Raw genomic sequence first — 16,397 nt, forward strand, 5'->3', positions numbered from 1 at the left:
TAGTTTATCAGCTCTCTCTTTAAATCAGTGATGGCATTCCTCTTGTGACACAATCACTAGTCCTAAAACACGGCTTTTTCCAACGATTTCTTAAAAAAAAAAAATCTGCATAGCAAAGGAAACCATCCACAAGATGAAAATGGAACCTATCAAATGGGAGAAAATACTTACAAAACATGTATCTGATAAGGGGCTAATATTCAGGATGTACAAAGAACTCATACAACTCAATTCCAAAAAATAAATCCTATTTAAGAATGGACAGAGGACTTGAATAGACGTTTTTCCAAAGAAGGCACAGATGGCCAACAGGAACATGACAAGGTGCTCAGCATCACTAATCATCAGGGAAATGAAAATCCACACCGCAATAAGCCATCGCCTCACACCTGTTAGAATGGCTATTACCATAAAGACAAGAAATAAAAAGTGTTGTTGAGGAGGCAAAGAAAAGGAAAACTTCGTGCACTGTTGGTGGGAATATAAATCGGTACAACCACTGTGGAAAACAGTATGGAGATTCCTCAAAAATTTAAAATAGATCCAGCAATATTTGCCTATTTACCTGAAGAGAAAAAAAAAAAAAAAAAAACTAACTCAAAAAGATATGCTTTTCATTGACGTACTGTTTTAAAATAGCCAGTATATGGAAACAGCCTAACTGGCTAATAATGGACAGATGGATAAAGAAAACATGATGCGTATGTAAATGTATATACAGAATATTACTCAGCCAACACAAAGAAGGGCATCTTACTATTTATGACAACATGGCTAAAACTTAAGGGTATTATGGTAAGTGGAAAAAAAGAGTCAGAGACATAGAAATACTCTAGGATCTCCCTTGTATGTTGAAACTAAAAAGTCAAAGCAGACGAACAAAAAAGTGAGATCATCAATATAGAGAATACACTGGCGTTTGCCAGAGCCTGGAGGTAAAAGATGGGTGAAATGGAAGAAGGGATCAAAAGGTACAGTTATAAAATAAACACTGGGGAAGTAACGTACCACACGGCGACTGTAGTTAACGCATTTATGGCGTACTTGCAAGTTGCTAAGAGAGGAAATCTGAAAAATCTGAAAAGTCCTCATCACAAGAAAAAATATCTATCTATGATGGTGATAGGTGTTAATTAGACTTATGATCCGGAGAAGGCAATGGTACCCCACTCCAGTACTCTTGCCTGGAAAATCCCATGGATGGAGGAGCCTGGTAGGCTGCAGTCCATGGGGTCGCCAAGAGTCAGACACGACTGAGTGACTTCACTTTCACGCATTGGAGAAGGAAATGGCAACCCACTCCAGTGTTCTTGCCTGGAGAATCCCAGGGATGGGGGAGCCTGGTGGGCTGCCGTCTATGGGGTCGCACAGAGTTGGACAGGACTGAAGTGACTTAGCAGCAGCAGCAGCAGACTTATGATCATTTTATACATACGAATATTGTTAGGTTGTACAACTGAAATTAATCTATGTGATATGTAAAGTATATTTCAATGAAAAAACAACCAAAACATTAAGTGCTCAATGAAGTTTACTTATACAAAGTCTTTGTTAGACAACAGGATTATATCAATGTCCCTGGAGCTGGATGACATTTAAATGTCAATTTCAGGAAAACATAAACTGGCTATCAGATCACCATTTTCATAAAAATAAATTCTCTACTCCTCCATGTAGTTTTGTTTTTTTTCCTCTCACTTCTCACCCTTACCTATTCCTCCTCTGCCCAGTCCTTCTTAAAAAATGAAATAACAGAACTGACTTTAAGGGGAAAAAAAACTTGCACCTCCATTTTATAACACAAAACAACTCAGATTTCTATAACCCAAAAGCTCATAAATGTGCTGGCTAAGCAATGGGCCACCTTTGGGTGGGGGTGATGGAATGGTCACCCTCAGCCCCACCCTATTAGTCTGAGGGTACAGGAATAGTATAAACGTAGGTCGCTTTACATTAGTGGAATACTATAGCTCCTTTTAAGGCAGAAAAGGATGCCCTCAGAATTTTACTATAAAGTACTCGGTGCATATAAAGTTTTCAATAATAGGCACTGACTAAAAACAATATATGGAAACATCAGAAAGGAAGATGATAGTAAAAGGAACATGCTATCCAACCTAAGAAAACAGAATACTCCCAACACCATGTGTCTATAATTCTTGATATGATTCTTGATATGATTCCTTGTCTGAAACCCAGGGACTGATGACCACCACTCCACACTGTTGTTTTTTGGCGATTCTCCCAAAATTCTCCAGGCAAGAATACTGGAGTGGGGATTCTCCAGGCAAGATTATTGGAGTGTGTTGCCACGCTCACCTCCAGAGGATCTTCCCAACCCAGGGATCGAACTCAGGTCTCTCACATTTGTGGGCAAATTCTTAACCATCTGAGACACAGGGAAGACCAAGAATATTGGAGTGGGTAGCCTATCCCTTCTCCATGGGATCTTCCCAACCCAGAAACTGAACTGAGTTCTCCTGCATTGCAGGTGAATTCTTTATCAGCTGAGCTATCAGGAAAGCCAATGTGCCTTAGTAAATTCACAGATTTGTGTAACTATCACTACAAACTAAGTTCAGTGTATTTATATCACCCCTCCAAAGACCTCTTGTACCCATGAACAGTTACTCCTCCTCTTCCCTCCACCCTAGCCCCTGACAATCATTAATCTGTCTCTGTGAATTTGCCCATTCTGGACATTTTATAGAAATTGAATCAAAACATGCCATCATTTGTATTATTCTGAAAGTGCATCCATGCAGCATATTTCTAGGGATCCTTTTTATTAAGGAATATTCCATTGTATGGATAAACAGTAGTTTATTCATCAGTTGATGGATACCTGGGACCTATTCACTACTATAAGTAATGTTGCTATGGACATTTATAAACAAGATTTTGCACAGACATGTGTTTTCGTTTCTTTCAGGTATATCTATGAGTCAAACTGGTGGGTTGTATGATTACCCTACACTTAACTCTTAAAAACTCTTTTCTACACTGGCTGTAGATTTCTGCCAATAATGTATAGAGATGAAAATTTATCCATATCATCTTAATATCTTTGTTATTTTTTAAGATTACTTTTAGAGATTATTTCATGGGGACTATTTTTAAAGTTTTTATTGAATGTTACAATATTGCATATTCTTGCCTGGAGAATCCCTTGGACAGAGGAGCCTGGTGGGCCATGGTCCATAGAGTTGCAGAGAGTTGCACATGATTGAAGTGACTGAGCACATTATGCTTTTGTTTTTTGGCCATGAGGCATGTGGGATCTTAACTCCCTGGCCATGGATCAACTCAAACCCTGAGCACTGTAAGGCTAAGTTTTAACCACTGGACGAGCAGGGAAGTCCCCTTATCTTTGTTATTGAATACAGCTTTGTTATTATCCTTTTTTGAATACAGCCATCCCAGTGCCAACAAAGGTCCATCTAGTCAAGGCTATGGTTTCTCCAGTAGTCATGTATGATGTGAGAGTTGGACCATAAATAAAGCTGAGAGCCGAAGAATTGACGCTTTTGAACTGGGGTGTTGGAGAAGACTCTTGAGAGTCCCTTGGACTGCAAGGAGATCCAACCAGTCCATCCTAAAGGAAATCAGTCCTGAATATTCATTGGAAGGACTGGTGCTGAAGCTAAAACTCCAATACTTTGGCCACCTGATACGAAGAACTGACTCATTTGAAGAGATCCCAAATGCTGGAGAAGATTGAAGGCGGGAGGAGAAGGGGATGACAGAGGATGAGATGGTTGGATGGCATCACCGACTCAATGGACATGAGCTTGAGTAAACTCCGGGAGTTGATGATGGACAGGGAGGCCTGGCATGCTGCAGTCCATAGGGTCGCAAAGAGTCAGACATGACTGAACTGAACTGATCCTAGTTTTATTATGTAGTAGTTATCTTATGAGTGTGATTTGTATTTGCATAATGGCTCATGCTTTGGGCCTCTTTTCATGTATTTATTGGCCATTCTTACTCTTTTTACTGCTTTTTTCCCCTCAACACTGTTTGTTTGTTTTTAATTTATCTTAGGCTGCACTGGGTCTTTGTTCCTTTGCCTGGGCTTTTTCTAGTTGCAGAGAGCAGGGGACACTCTTCCTCGAAGTGCCAGAGCGTCTCACTGTGCTGACTTTTCTCGTGGTGGAGCACAGGCTCTTGGTGCCTAGGCTTCAGCCACTGCAGCACACCGGCTTCAGTACTTGTGGCTCACAGGCTTAGTTGCTCTGAGCCATATGGAATCTTCCCGGACCAGGGATCGAACCTGTGTCCCCTGCATTGGCAGATCGATTCCAATCCAGTGTACTACCAGAGAAATGCCTCAACACTGTTTTTAAAATTCATCATTGCCAATATATGTGGTTGCAGTTCCTACATTTCACTGATTATTCCATGGTGTGAATGTATCATGATTTACTTATCCATTCTGTTAATAGCCATTATTTTATTTTGTTTTTTCTTTACTATTGAAAACAATCCTGCTATGAACTTTCTTTACACGTCTTCTGGCATGCTCTAGTCACTCGCTCATTTTTTTTTAATCAACTAAACAAATGCCTACATAGTAAAATATATGGTTTGTGCAACATATCAAAAGGCATAATTGGTCAACCTAAAAGACCACATGCTAAATATAATCTAGCCATGAAGTACTATCATTGTATATGAGTGTGTATACATGTGTATTGTAAACATGTAAATCTTGCTAAGCAGAGGAACACAATAGATCATCTCCCAAATAAAAGATAACACATATGTATGTATACATAAATATAAACACAGAGAGTCACATATTAAAAGTTACGAGGTGATTCTGTCAGTCTTCTGCAAGAGCATTGTAAGATTTTTCTTTTTAGCCTTGAGCACTATAAAACTAGGGGCTTCCCCAGTGGCTCAGTGGTAAGGACTCTACCTGCGATTCAGAAGCCATGAGTTTGATCTCTGGGTTGGGAAGATCCCCTGAAGATAGGCCTGGCAACCCACTCTAGTATTCTTGCCTAGGGAATCTCATGGACAGAGGAGCCTGGCAGGCTACAGTCCATGGGGTCGCAAAGAAGAGGACATGGCTGAGCAACTCAGCACGTGTGTGCACACACACACATGTGTTATAAAGCTAAAGATATGGATAAATTTTCAAAAGCCTGGAATAGAACTACACAGATGATCTAGAGGAAGAAATTCAAGAAGGAGGATTTAAAGAGACCGCACTCTGGGCTAAAGGGAAAAAGAACTTCAAATAGCCTCTCAGGAAGGAAAGGGCTATTGTAAGAGTGGAGGTAAGTCCCTGGGCTTCAGTACTTCTGGAGAAAGCAAGAGGCAATGGGGGCTTCAATGATAGAAGTAGGAATTTAGGTCAAATGCTATGAAAAATTTCTGAACCTTAGTGCTCTGAGAAACTAAAATATGAAACCACCAAAGGGATCCATGGACTCCTACTCTGGTATTTTTTCAAAAGGTATAGAGAAAATGTCTAAGATGACTTAAATTCAGCCCTGTTCATGGGCAGAGAGGTGCATTACATCAATGGCATCCAATTCCTTTGACTAGTTCTTCCTTTGGAGTTCATGGTTAAAAGGATTCTGCCTAGTAAATGACATTTGTGAAATAATTTCTCCCACTGCTTTTTAGTAATTAAAGATGTAGTGACTTCCCTGGTGGTCCAGTGGTTAAGAATCTGACTTGCACTGCAGGGGCGTGGGTTTGATTACTGTTCAGGAAACTAAGATCCCACATGCTGTGGGGCAACTCAGCCCATGTGCCAAGACTAGAGAGTATGGCTGACAAAAACAAATATCCTTCATGCTGCAATTAGGACCCAATGCAGCCAAATAAATATTTTTTAAAAAAGACATACAGAAATTTCTATCAGGATATGAGCCCAAATAAGCACACATAAGTATGTTCTAGATGCTTCCTCAAGAAAAAATAAAATCAATATATGTAATAAAAGTAGAACTAATCATATAAGGCATGTTCAAGGAATAGACTACTATCTTGTAAGAAATGACCATGAATATCTACCAACAGATAAGTCTCAATTTATGTTACATGAGAAGGAAAAAGAAATATGTTACAGACGGATAAATTCTGTAGGATTTCATTTTGTAAACTTTTGTAAACTACCGTCATGAAGCAATGCAGTGAAAATTATGTACTCACAAGTATATAAATGTATGCTAAAATATGAAAATAAAATAGAAAGCTATTAACTTACAGACAGAAGCTGCTCTTTGGGAAGATGGTGAAGGGAAAGAAGATGGAAAGGGGTTTGGAAGAAGAAGCTTTATCTGTACTACTTATTTTTCTAGTTAAAAATCTATCAGGCCAATTGGAAAATAATACCCTTATGATTAGTAATAAATAATAATTAAGAGACAGCTGGGTGAAAGATGGGTATACAAGTGTTCATTTTTTCAGTATTTTTTAAAAATTCTCAGGGACAACAATAGCCAGAATTTTTGATTCATCCATGATTACCAATATAATTCTACTGGATTTCAAAAGCTACAACCTGAATCAGAAAAACAGATTGGGAGTAAATGTACACTTCTCATTATGCTGTGTGAACTGTTGAGAATAGTGCAGGTCCCCAATCGCTCTAGAAGTCCGCAGTGTCCTAGGACCCGAGGTTAAAGTCCAGGTAACCCTTCTCTTCAGTCTCAGCCCTGGAGAAGCACAAGACTACACACAAGCAAGCCTCACCTTCCCCAACCTCACTTTCCTCTCTTTAAGAGAGACTGGAAACAGAAAGATGGCCTGTATTTAATTGTCCCTCATGTTTAAGATCTGCCCTGACACCAGCAAGAACCAGGTCCTGCCCTTTCCACTCTCTCTCACCCATACATCTGGATCCCCAGTTCTCATGACCACGTGACAGTCTAGATGCGTAGTAAGCCTTCTAGCTGCCTCAACCAGAGATGATAAAGGCAGGCACATTTCTGAAGTTGGGGCAGAAACGGTTTGGGGAGAAGAAAAGTAAAGGGGAAATTTTAGAAAACGAGGCAAAGAGAAGGGGACAAAAACCTATCAACTACAAAAAGGCCCCTGATGCTGGGAAAGATAGAGGGCAAGAGGGGAAGCGGGCAACAGAGAATGAGATGGTTGGATGGCATCATCAACTCAATGGACATGAGTCTGAGCAAACTCCAGGAGATAGCGGAGGACAACGAAGCCTGGCGTGCTGCAGTCCACAGGGTCGCAAAGAGTCAGACACAACTGAGTGACTGAACAACAAAAAGGCTAGATGACATCAAAGATTTAAATTATTATACTGAAATCATCCTGCTGGCAGAGAAGAATGAATGTAGATTTCTTAGAGAAGTGTTGGTGAAAAAGAACAGCATGACCACAAACAAGACATCTCTCTGGTACCTGCTGCCTTCTTAAAATTCAGCCAAATTTTGAATTTCACTTTATAATTAAGCAAAGCAAAAAATGATGACTTCATATTTTTAAGTAAGTGAAAAAGTTGCTCAGTCATGTCCGACTCTTTGTGACTCCGTGGAACATATAGTCCATGAAATTTTCTAGGCCAGAATACTGGCTTTTCCCATCTCCAGGGGATCTTCCCAACTCAGGGATCGAACCCAGGTCTCCCGCATTGCAGGCAGATTCTTCACCAGCTGAGCCAATATTTTTAAGTAAAATTAACACTAAAAGATGCAGCATGTCCTACCTGGGATCTCTGATATACTTGCACAGGACCACTGGCCCAGGATGGCACAGCGCTTCCTGGGATGCACAAAGCAAAGGTTTCCTGTGACCTGTGCCCACAGAGAGGGCAAAGCAGCAGCTCAGGGGCTGAGTCGGAGGGGGAAGGTCTGGGCAGGTACCTTTGGGAGGGCAGTAGAGAGGGAGTGAGGCAGAGAGCTGATCAGCTTTTCAGTTCTGTCTTGGGTGCTCCCGGTGTGAATGTTGCTGTTCCCATCAGTTGAAAACATCTTATGGGAAAGATTATGATCAACACAGTAGCTTTTTGCAGATTGCTGAAGCTCTATTAGTGGTGGCCTGATGCCAAATGACCAATGAGCGAGCTGACACTAATGAGCTGTGGGGGGTATGGTTGAACCCTGAACAGCATGGGGACTACCGGCACCCACGCTCTGTGAATGCAAAAAGCCATGGAGAAGTATCACTACCTCCATAGAAATATCTGCTCCACGTCTGCATTTCTGCAGCTGCCAATTCAGACATTGCAGTATTTAGTATCAAAAAAATCTGGGTAAGTGGAACACACACAGCTCGAAGCTTTGTTTGTTCAAGTGTCAACTGTACCAACATCTAGTACAAACTGGAGCAGATTTTCAGAAGAGAAATACACAATTCCGTTTGGAGCAAGGCTATTATATTCACATTAATGACAACACAACAAAATGCTGTTAATGATAAAATCTTATTCAAGATTTGTATGTGACTGATGGAAATAAACAGAAAGACTTTATAAACAACATCTATGAAGAAGGTCTGAGTTCAGAAGGTAATATTTCCAGCTGCATGTTTCATGGAAGGCTTTTGGAGGAGAGAAGAATTTGAGTAAGGTCATGATAGGAGGGTAAAACTTGAGTTTGATAAATAAGAAAGATGAGAAAACAGCACAAACAAAAGTATTGGGATTAAGAAATCTACAAAGAATGCACAAGGAAGAATAGTCCGCTGTCACTGGCTTGGAAAGTACATGGGGAAGTGGAAAATAAGCTAAAATAGCTAAGTCAGAATCTCATTATCCAGGTACAGGAATGCCAGCCCAAGAATTCTAGCCTTTCCTCTGAGGCAATTGAGGAGTCCTGATATGGCACAATAAAATCTATGCTCCAGAAAAATTCGCCTGACAGCAGCAATATTATTATTACTTATGAAGTCCATAAAGCGTTTGAAGAAACAAGGGAAAAACAGTTTTATATTTATTCTGACAGTTTAAAAGGTTGCTGCCATTATGCACGGAATGTTGAAATCTGTTTTTGTTGACTGTACTATGCTGAGTATACTTCACCAGCAACAGAGGAATGTAAAACTCATTGGAGACAATGAATTATTCGAACCTGAAATCAAATGACAATTTCATGTATACCCATGGACTGGTGCTTCTTTTTAGTTCCATTTAACAGGAAGATGAACAACAATAATATCAGGCAATTAATTCAGATCTCTGGCAAGGCCACATAAGAGTTTTGCTGAATACAAGAATACTGTTACAGAGAAAAAGATGAAAAACCTCATTTGTGGCAAGTTGAGAACTCTGTGCTGTATATGTGTGAGGCGTATGTATCATTGAAGCTAGTCTTTCAGAAATTGCCCTAGCCATCAGAAATCCATCCACAGCTTCATGGACACTTTAGCAAGCTAGACCTGATATCAGGGCAGTGGTTTCATTAGACCCTCTCACTTCCTAAGGATCCACAGTATAAACTTCTGAGCCGGCAACATAATCCTTCTCATCAAATATTTGGGCGACAGGTGGAAAATTGTTCTGCCAGCTGAAGAAGACAAAATCCATTCCTTCTGGCAATTTTCTGCAATGAAAACTTCAGGAATGAATGTGCAATAACTTGTGGAAATAAATTTCCAATATTATCACACAAAAGCAGTGCGCTCCCAATCTCAAACTGTAAACGAACTCTGGCTCATCTGAATGTTAAAATGTTGATTCCGCTTTGTGTTTGAATGGCCACTATGGAAGGAGAAAATATTTTCAGACTTTTAAAGCCCAAGAAATGCAACGTTCAAACAAAATAAAGGCAAGTTGAAAGCTGTATTTGGTTAGTAGCCATCTCCCAGGTCAGGATGCAAGGACCCAGTGATCATTTTCTACCATGACCTGGTTCCTGAAGACAGGTGCTTATCTGCTCAGATTAGGATGCTGTACACAAGCCAGCCTGGAGTGGATGTCGGGTTTGACTCTTCTTGCTTCACTGAAACGACTTCCATCTGCTCTGTGATGCAGAGATGGATCACTCTGGCATTCTGATAATGTTTGTTCTCAAAGCTTCTCTTGAAAGCTCTATTTGCTCACTTCCTAACTGTGTAAGAGCTTGGCGGACGGGTATGTGACGACAAGGGGAAAAGCTAAAAGCATTTGCAGTACACTATGATGGAGAGAGGATTGCATACTAGCACTCCAGGTCTTCAACTCTGCACACGTCCAGCCATTCTTTCCTATGTGGGGCTTACACTTCTTAGGTCACCTGGCTGCTAAGACGCATAATGGAACCAGTTTTAGGATAGGTGGAGAATGAAGGTTCCACTGAAACACCATACCGAACAAACATCAAACAAATTAATTCAGAATACTGTGTTTAATTTGGAGGCTCTTCCTGCCCCCACACCCTTTTCACCAATAGCTTTCTTAAGTGGCCTTTGTTTATAATGATAACCAATGGATTCCAATTCACTGAATTGGAATGTTATGCAATCCATCAATGAAGTGTATTTCTGCAATGCTTAAAAATGTTAAACAAATGAGGTAAACAAAAATGACCAGTTGCATGCATTATTTAGTTTTAAATAGCAAACTCTTTTCAGAGGTATTAAAAAAAAAAAACAAACTATTTAACAGGCAAGCAACCATTATAGACACACCAATCAGTCAGTCCAGGACCACTTATTCAATGCCTTCTCTGTGCCAGACACCACGCTGGGAGTGAAATATTCACTCATCATCAGGAGATAAAATCCCTCCCCTTCAAGTAACTGATATTCTTGAGGCCGGGGAGAGACAGACAATATACACATTTTAAATAATTTTTGATGTGGACCATTTTTAGATTTCTCATTGAATTTGTTACAACATTGCTTCTGATTTATGTTTGTGTTTTTTGGTCACGAGACATGTGGGATCTTAACTGCCCGACTGGGAATTGAACCCACGTTCCCTGCACTGGAAGGCGAAGTCTTAGCCACTGAACCACCAGGGAAGTCCCCACATGTATGACATATTTAAAAATACACAGCATGTTGCTGCTGTTGCTGCTAAGTCACTTCAGTCATGTCCAACTCTGTGCGACCCCATAGACGGCAGCCCGCCAGGCTCCCCCGTCCCTGGGATTCTCCAGGCAAGAATACTGGAGTGGGTTGCCATTTCCTTCTCCAGTGCATGAAAGTGAAAAGTGAAAGTGAAGTCGCTCAGTCGTGTCCAACTCTTAGCGACCCCATAGGTGGCAGCCCACTAGGCTCCCCCATCCCTGGGATTCTCCAGGCAAGAATACTGGAGTGGGTTGCCATTTCCTTCTCCAACATAGCATGTTAGATGGTGATAAAATTCCATAGGAAAAAATAAAGCAGGAAATAAGTTGTTGGGTAAGGGGGAATTACGATTGATGGTAGTGTGGCGGCTAAAAGGGCTTAGGAAGGGAAAGGGCAAAAGAGGTAGGGAAGCATTGCATATGCATATTTAGGAAAGAACATTTCTAGCACAGGGAATCATTTCAGTTCAGTCTCTCAGTCACGTCCAACTCTTTACGACCCCATGGACTACAGCACGCCAGGCCTCCCTGTGCATCACCAACTCCTGGAGTTTACCCAAACTCATGTCTGTTGAGTCGGTGATGCCATCCAACCATCTCATCCTCTGTTGTCCCCTTCTCCTCCAGCCTTTAATCTTTCCCAGCATCAGGGTCTTTTCCAATGAGTCAGTTCTTCGCATCAGATGGCCAAAGTATTGGAGTTTCAGCTTCAACATCAGTCCTTCCAATGAGTATTCAGGACTGATCTCCTTTAGGATGGACTGGTTGGATCTCCTTGCAGTCCAAGGGACTTTCAAGAGTCTTCTCCAATACCACACTTCAAAAGCACAGGGAATATCAAGTGTAAAGGTCCTGAGGTGGGAACATGACTTTAATACTAGAGGAAACAGAGGAAGCAGATGTGGAGAGAGGTGTGTATGGCAGCGGGGAGGCAGAAGGCAAAGGGCAGTGAGGAGCAGATGGGAGATGAGAATGAGGAAGAGAGAGGAGATAGCACACACAGAGGTCCTTGTAGGCCCCTGGACTTTGAGTCTGAATCTAAGAGCAATGACAAACCTTTGGAGTCATGGTATCCCTTTTCTTTAAAAAAAAAAAAAAAAAAGATTATTGTGTTTTCAGTTCTTATTTTTAATATTTACTTATTTGGCTCCATCATTGTGGCACACAGGGATGCATGTGAGCTCTTGTTGTACAAATGGGCTCAGTGGTTGCAGGGTGCCCCACAGCATGTGAGGTCTTAGTTCCCAGACCAGGGATCAAACTTGCATCCTCTGCATTGGAAGGCGAAGTCTTAACCACTGGACCACCAGGGACGTCCCCTCACTTTATTATCAGCTCAGATGTCACCTTTTCTCTGAGGCCAACCCAGAGAGCTCTGTTCTAGACGACAACCTGTGTCTTTCACTCTCGATTTTCCATGCCCCAACCTGCTTCTTCTTTTTCCATAGTACTTTCACCTTTTAAGTTTATAGACCTTTTTTCTTATTTATAAAGCATACTGTCTATTTCCTATTTCTCTACTAGAATGTCAGATACACAACGATCTATTTCCAGGTCATTGGCAAATCTCGAACACCAGACGAGACCCTGGCTCAGTGAGGCTATGAACCTTACACGTTGTTTTTTTCCTTAAGGCATGAAAACAGATCTTAAAGATGCTAAGGATGATTTCCAAACTGCTCCAGAAAGCTGTTCTATTTTGTTTCTAAGATTTTTTAAATTTATTTTTAATTGAAGGAAAATTGTTTTATAATGTTGTGATGTTTTCTGCGGTACAACACAAATCAGCCATAATTATACATGTATCATCTCCCTCTTGAGCCTCTCTCCCCTTCCCCCATCACAACCCTCTAGATCATAGAGTGCCTGGCTAGGCTCCCTGTGTTATATAGCAACTTCTCACCAGTTATCTGTTCGACACGTGATAGTTTATATAGGTTGATGCTACTTTCTCCATTCATCCCACTCTCCACTTCCCCCAGTGTGTGCACGAGTCTGTTCCCTATATCTGCATCTCCCTTCTTTCCCTGCAAACAGATTCATCAATACCATTTTTTCTAGATTCCATATATATGTGTTAACATATGCTATTTGTTTTTCTCTTTCTGATTTACTTCACTCTGTTATAACAGGCTCTAGGTTCATCCACCTCAGTAGAACTGACTCAAATTTGTCCTTTTTTTTATCATCAAGTGATATTCCATTGTATATACGTGCCACCTCTTTATCCATTCATCTGTCAATGGATATCTAGGTTGCTTCCATGTTCAACCATGTAAATAGTGCTGCTATGAATACTGGGCTACATGTGTCTTTCTCAGTTATAGTATAAGATTTTTTGATGTGGACCATTTTTTTAAAGTCTTTATTGAATTTGTTACAACACTGCTTCTGTTTTATTTTGGTTTTTTGACCCTGAGACATGTAAGATTGTGGCTCAATCCCAACCAGGGATCAAAGCCACACCACTTACAAGGCAATGTCTTAACCACTGAACCACCAGGGAAGTCCCAAGCTGCTCTACTTTTAATGATATAAGGAAATCTGGGGGAAAATAGGTACTAAGAAACAAGAGTATTTCTTCATCATCCAGGCTTGTGAGAGAGAAGAGAAAAGGTAGAATTAAGTTGAGAGTTCTCAGCTTAAATGAGTCACGGTAAGAATGAAACTACAATGATTTCCTTGCCAGTGTTTTTCCTCAAGATTGCAACATTCTCCAAAGTTCAAGACATTGCTCTTGGTCAGACTATAAGAATCCTACCTCATCAATTGCAAGGGAAGAAATGTAATTTAAATTCTTCTTAGTAAATTCAATTAGTTTTTAAAATAGATAATGGCAAAACTTTTGGAGAACTAAGGAGAATCCAGCCAGGTAACTAATGAAGTGACTGCAGGCCTGATTACTCTTTAGTATTCTTGTGAGTGGAGAGACAGATTTCCTTGCCTTATCTGTATTTCCTCTGTGAGTGCATGTGTTTGAGTAATGGGTCCTCAGAATGCATGGTGAACTGGGGTACAGTACAAACATCCACAATCCACTCTCACAGTCAGCAATCTAACAGACACACACATTTTATAGTGGTGCGTTCTTAATACACGCCCTAGTTAGAAACTGAAGGCAGGAGAAGGGGCTGACAGAGGATGAGATGGTTGGATGGCATCATTGACTCGAGGGACATGAGTTTGAGTAGGCTCAGGGAGTTGGTGATGGACAGGGAGGCCTGGCATGCGTCTATGGGGAAGCAAAGAGTAGGACATGAGCAACTGAACTGAACTAGTTAGAAATGATACTAGTTAGAAACACCTCTAAAAGGAGAGTTTTCCAAGTAAAATTTTTAAATGTAAATAATATGGGGGGAAGAAACTGTTGAAACTAGTTTAAAAATCCTATTTTTCAAGGACTTCTTCAGAAGCCTCCCTTTTACATGAGGGCCAAGTAAGTCCACTTGTAATCTATCCAGATAATTCAATGTTATTTGCTTGACTGTAGGGCTTCCCTGGTGGCTCAGTGGTAAAGGAATCCACTTGTCGATGTAGGAGATGCAGGAGACTTGCGGGTCCAATCTCTGGGTTGGGAAGATCCCCTGGAGGAGGACATGGCTACCCACTCCAGTATTCTTGCCTGGGAAATCCCATGGACAGAGGACCCGGGTGGGTTGCAAAGATTCAGACATGACTGAGCATGCACGCATGCACATATGAAATGAGAAAGCTATCAAATGTCTTCCTTTTTAATTCATAATTTATGTTTGTAACTTGTCTTACCCTAGTGCATCTATTAGCTGAGACTATAAGGGGGTGAGACGTTTTAGTCAGGTTTGTTTTCTGCTTAGAATGATAGCATCTCTGAGCTGGAATAAACTTTCAATATAAAATTTAAATATAATTACCTCAACATCCTTTACATGTTGAACTCTCAAATCAACACACTGAACTCCCAAATCAACATCCCAATCAACACATTGTCCATCTTCTGCCAATGCACACCTGATAAGGAGGCAATCTTAGCCTCTCAAGCTAATCTCCTTCTCTAAGGGTCAGGGGCCCAGAAGATTCTGGAAGCGGTTAAGTGAATAAGCTTTGCCAATCAGAGAGCCTGGATTCAGATACCCCGTATCACTTACTCCTATGAGACCTTCAGTAATTTATTTAACCCCTAAACCTTCATTTTCTTATATATAAAATAAGGATAAACTTAGAACTTTCTTCCTAGAATGGATGTCAAAATTAAAATTTAAGCCATATAAAAGGCTTATTATTGTGTTCAGGATATTGGAATCAGGGTTGTTTTTGCTATTGTTATGAACATCATTCTGTACACTGGTCCTGGGCTCCTGAGAATTAGGCAGAAGTCGTGACAGTTAGTGGAGAAGGCAATGGCATCCCACTCCAGTACTCTTGCCTGGAGAATCCCATGGACGAAGGAGCCTAGTAGGCTGCAGTCCATGGGGTCGCTAGGAGTCGGACACGACTGAGCGACTTCACTTTCACTTTTCACTTTCATGCATTGGAGAAGGAAATGGCAACCCACTCCAGTGTTCTTGGGACGGGGGAGCCTGGTGCGCTGGCGTCTATGGGGTTGCGCAGAGTCGGACACGACTGAAGTGACTTAGCAGCAGCATGACAGTTAGAATTATACAACTCGTCTCTATTTTCTTGGCATCTCAGGAAGCCTGGCTACCAAGAAAGGTCAGTGTTCAGTCAAAGTAGTGCTACTTGTATACTGACCCTAAGGAATAATCTAGCAATCACTTTGGAGAGGAAATGTCCCTGAAAGCTTAATTTCATTAAGAGTTGCGAATTCTCCTAGACATGAAAACCCAACAACTGATGAATTGGAGTCTTGCTAGCTGGATTCCAGTGAATGGAGACTTTGCTGTATAATTGGCCTTTCTATCAATTAGTCCCAATTAGTAAATTTCACTGCACATTTGTCCCTGTCAAGAGTGAGTGAATAATTTAAGTGTGACATTATAGAAATACCAGACATTGCTGCATGTGCGTCATCCTTGGTATACATCAATTTTCCTGGTAAGTGCTTGATGTGGTAAGAGCAGAGAGCAGGTATGATCATTAGGAGGAACTCTGGAAGGAACCGTATGAATCACACAGACCCGGAAAATGTGCAAAAATTACTTCCTGAAAAAAAGAAAGGAGCCAGATTCCAATTTATAGACTGTAAACGTGATGTATCTTGGCAAGCCGAGCTGTCTGCATTTGAGTTCACTCGAGAGGCTATGGTGGTGTTGAATAATCTCTTTCTTGGGTCCTGGGCAACCTCATAGTGCAGAGGTCTTAAGAGGCTGTTTGTCACAAGCTCAACATTGAAGCTTTATTTTCCATAAACAAGTCAGAGCCAGGAGGGGCCCACCAGGCACAGGTGTGCACACAAGCAAGTGTGCACACAACCAGTGACCCTTATTTTAACTT

At 41.0% G+C, this 16,397-nt stretch overlaps 1 protein-coding gene across 4 annotated transcripts in view; it reads right to left on the reverse strand.

Moving 5' to 3' along the window:
- Positions 1-16,397, reverse strand: part of UNC5D (unc-5 netrin receptor D) — a 366,024-nt gene that overhangs the window by 298,398 nt on the left and 51,229 nt on the right. The gene's annotated exons all lie outside the window — the stretch shown is intronic.

The sequence above is a fragment of the Bubalus kerabau genome, chromosome 2 (genome assembly GCF_029407905.1).
Source record: "Bubalus kerabau isolate K-KA32 ecotype Philippines breed swamp buffalo chromosome 2, PCC_UOA_SB_1v2, whole genome shotgun sequence".
NCBI lineage: Eukaryota > Metazoa > Chordata > Mammalia > Artiodactyla > Bovidae > Bubalus > Bubalus kerabau.